Raw genomic sequence first — 4,836 nt, 5'->3', positions numbered from 1 at the left:
TAACCGTAAATAAAATTCGTGTTATTCGCGCAGGAATATATGGTAAGAGGATGTATTGAGATTCAAAAATAATTCGAATTCGAGTTCCTGACGGAAATATATGTTTTGAGTTATTCTGATCATAAATAACCTAGTCTCACAAAACAGTCCAGTTCAAAAATGAAAAGTTGTATGAAACTGAAATTATATATTTAAGGCGGGAAAATATTTGGAAATATTGGTTAATCTCGGTATAACAATGTACCATAAAGTGATTTTAATTATCAGCTAAGTATTAAGCTCATTGAAATAGTTTAATTGGGCTTAAACATTAAATTAAAAAAGATTCTAGAAAGTACGTTTAATTTTGTTTGTTAATAGTAATTTATTATTTTCAATTGTTAACAGTAATAAAAATGTATATATGTGAGCTAGGAAAGAATTTCATTATTAACTGAAGCAGAAAAATAGAGACAGTGGATTACAGACGAGCGTGTTCGATCTTTCTCGATCTCGACAATGAACAAATTTTTGTTATTTTGTGTTCGACTGTTGTTTTCTTGGCAGCAACAATGTTAATACTCGTATTTGTAAACCCTGAAATATGAATTTTCATTACAAAAGATATATATATATATATATGTATTTTATATATATTACAAAAGAAATATATGTATTTTAAATTTTCACATTATTGGGTGGGTAATAAGTGAAAGTTGTGTTATGCATGTTTACAAAATCTATTAATATTTTTTTTTTTTTTTTATATATTATAAGAGTTCATTTATACTATATAGTTGTTTCATATCACATGTAGTCCTCAGGTTTGGCCTAACTGGCGGGTTTGGGACTGGAGGAAGCAATCTGTTCTTTTTTAACTTTACAATCCCATGTGATATGTTTTGTCACAGTTAAAAGTGGCATTCTAAGAGAAATGTCTATCGGGCCCAAATGATCATTCCACCGGATGCCGGAATTAGTCTAACTAATTTTTATGTTACATATTTCGTGTCAGATTCCACGTAAAAGGCAGCCCTCCACTAGACCACATCTTCTTCTAATTTTATAGACTTCATTAGTTATCCCAGCTATTACTCAATGAATCTACAATATTATTCAACATAAATCCCTCATCCTTAAATGACCTCATACTTCTTATAGACATTAAATTAGTTAAAGCCTCGCGTCTCACTACGTCTTACTATTTCTGTCTTGCCAGTATTTAGCAAAGTTCTTCCTAATTTTTAAGAAGTTTGTTTCAATGTTAATGTAACGTTTTATTTTAAAATAAAAGTAAATATTAAACTTTTTTTCTGTTGTTAAGTCCTCTAAGTTAAGTCCACTGATTAATTTTTTTCATACTTAAATAGTTTGAATTTAGCTGAAATGGCTTTTCTAGGAAGTAATGTAGCTTATTGAAAATTTAAAAGAAACAAAAAATAAAAATAAAATTCATATAATTGTAACGAAAGTGGGGTAAACCGGTATTGAAATTATTAACCTTACCTGTAAGCTCAACTTATAATATCAAGAAGTTAGCAGAAGCTTAAAAAACATATTTTAAAAAGAGAAGCTACGCTATGGTTTTCCTGTTATTTAAATTCAATCTCTTCGATGACTTTAAGTAGATTAAAGTTCAATCTCTGTTTTTTAAACATTATTAATGAAATTTACAAATGTTAATATTAATTTTTTACCAAACGTTTTGCTACAAAAAGCAAGAAAATACATTGTTTTATATTTAGTTATTTTATGTGTTTTAAAATCGAGAAATTAAATGAATAGAGAGTTTAAAATTATTTTTTTGTTTATCTTTAATAAGAGATACAAGATATTCATTTTTTGATTTAATATTTTCTCTTTTACAATTTATGTATGCTATGATATATAATATCGTGTGTGAGGAAAACGTTTTTTGCCTGCCTTTCAGGGCAATGTGTCACTTGCATATGTATTTCTCGCCAGTGCGTTGGCAAATTCCCTTCCCTTTATGAATGTTTAAGGAAAGATGAATTATTTAAGAGGTAGATATGTTATACGGGACAAAATGTGCTCTTACCCTACTCTGGATGGTTACATATGGACACTGCCCTGCCTCGTGAAAACTTGTAGTCAACGATAATAATTCTGAAGTTTTTATCATTTTTAATTAAAGAGAAAAAAAAATTAAACATTAGACCAACCAGAAACACTTTTAAAATTTGTTTATTCATTAATAAATATTGTAATTTTTCACATAATTAGGCAATAAGTAATAAGTATATAATTGATCACATTCATACCAAAATAATAAAATATGTAAAAATATATGAATGAATAAAAATATATAAATAAACAAATACAAATAAGTAAAAGTAAATTTTTGATACCAACCACAAAATATGTCCCATCATTTTAATTCTTAACATAAATAAAATCAGAAAAGTTTTTACATTTTTTTTTTGTTAATTTAATTTAAGGTTTCAATAACATCAATAATAATGAATAGTTTATTAAAGTACCGTCTTAATTATACACTTTAGGAGAGAGGTAAGTTAAAAAAAATAGGCTGTAGATGTGGTTGTATATAGTACGTCATAGAGTCTGTATCTTCCTACATTATGTAAAGTACCTTATACCTACATAATGTAGGAAGATACAGACTTTATGATTTTCTATGTACAACAACTATCTACAGGCTATTTTTTTTTTAAACTTACCTCTCTCCTAAAGTTTTCTTCAACAAATCTAACATAACAACGACTCTTATCTCTAACACGAAATAATACGTATGGACATGGAGGGGGTTTTAGAGGCAGGTGTCGATGGAGAGAGATTTCTAGAAATTTTTAGTATATTACGGCAAGGCATGTGTGACAGCTCCCAACGTTATATAGTATAGGATACATGACGCAAACAATTTCTAGTCTTATTTAATGGCAATTAAAACCTTCAATATTAATGATAATAAAAAGGGGGGAATCTAGTGCTTTCATAGGATTGGTTGTAGTAATAATGAAGTTTAGTCAAGTTCTGTTCTTGCGGATTTGAGGCGTACATTCTCGTGTGAAAGTTACGTTATTATATGTGAAAGCTATTCGTTTGTGAGGTTATTACATAATATTTATTTAAACATCAATATTATTATACAAGGGTGTTTATAAAGCCACAAGTATATATACAAATTCTATTTTATAAATTTAGTAGGAAAAACAAACAACGAAAAATTGACGAGAAAAATACATATTTTTTTTAATTGAATTCTTACGACATATTGACATTTTATTAAAGAAAATAATCAAGACTCAACTATATCTTGTATATGACAATAATTATTATTAACCAATACAGAAATAATTAATCAAAATTAAAAAGTAAATGAGAAAATCTTATTTAATAATTAAAGGTACATATAAGAATTGAAGCAATAGATACTGACACCAGACAACATTGATACCAGACAACAATTAAATGGTTTTAAAATCAATGTGAATAAAAGAGAATTTTATATTAACAACCAAAAAAAGTTGGGTTAATTAGAAATACTAACCAAACTTCGTTCGGCGATAAACGCTGAACTACTGGATATTTTTTGGAATGTGAAGAATAAAGAAACTTTGACAGACGAAAGACGAACAGAAAAAATAAAACTACCCGTCTGTTCTGCTTTCTAATACATTCGGGATAAATCAATTGATAACACAGTCTGTCTGGATTAAATAATTCAGTGGTAAATCTAAATTCATTTGGTTACGTTAATAGATTTTTAGGTTCTATACTAACTTGAATTTTTGAATTGTGTAAAACTCAGTTATAAAAAATAAAAATTTAGCAATGCTTTGTTAAGTTATGGGTGAATTAGGAGTTACGGCATTAGGAAAAATATTTATTTTATTTTTTTTAAATGTTCATGGTCTAAAAGTTATTCAGAACGATTTGCAAAATAAAATAAAAAACAATTATACAATTCATTTATATTATAGATAATGTGTGTTCAATTAGGTGGTATGATATTTAAGTTTATGAATTTATGCTAAAAACCGAAACCTTAGGACTTTTTTAAACCACTCGCATTTAGCTTACTTAAAGTAGGTATTGAAGTGAACATATTTAATTTGTAGTTTTGGTCCAAAGTTTAAATTGGTGACAATAGCTGATAATGTCTAGTGTTTATTTTATCTTTCAAGTAAGTCAAAAAGTTACCTAAAGTCACCTCGCCGAGTTGTCTGTAAAATGCAAGAAGTTTTCAAAAATAGATGTCCCCTATAAGAAATCATCCAAACTTTCCTTTCTGAACTTGGTGACTTTAAGCACAGAAAAGTTGTATATAAGGATGACTTAAAAACAAATGACTTGACCTCGTTTGGAGCCTTAAACTTCTAAGTGCTATAACACGAATGGTAGTTGCGGTATTTTCGCTTCTAAACTGGCGGCAATTTTAAAAACTCTCCAACTAACTCGACTATCAATCAATCAGTAAATAACAATTTCCTATAATTCTTTGAGTGCTCTCAAAACACAATGCAATTTTTATTTTAAATATCTAGAAACTCAGTACGTTGTCAAAACATTAGGAGATTTTTCAGGCTTTTCTTCCATTCTAGTATACGTTAAAATATGAAGTAGACAAAGCGGAAGGAGAAAAAATGAAACCAAACTTCTTATAACTCTCTAAAAAATTTAAAGATAAGCCAATTTTCCATACCACCTAAGATATATTTTTAAAGTATTTAATTATTATTTTACAGTGTAATAAAATTAATCATTTCAATTATGAAGATACTAAGGTAAATGTAATAGTTACTAATATTAGTAATAAGATCTGAATGTTCTTGTATTAAATTCAATAATCTAATAAGAGAATCATTTATTTAATCC

This window comes from Halyomorpha halys, unplaced genomic scaffold (genome assembly GCF_000696795.3).
Source record: "Halyomorpha halys isolate HHAL.00 unplaced genomic scaffold, Hhal_1.1 Scaffold847.1, whole genome shotgun sequence".
Lineage (NCBI taxonomy): Eukaryota > Metazoa > Arthropoda > Insecta > Hemiptera > Pentatomidae > Halyomorpha > Halyomorpha halys.
Note: the sequence above shows the minus strand (reverse complement) of the source record.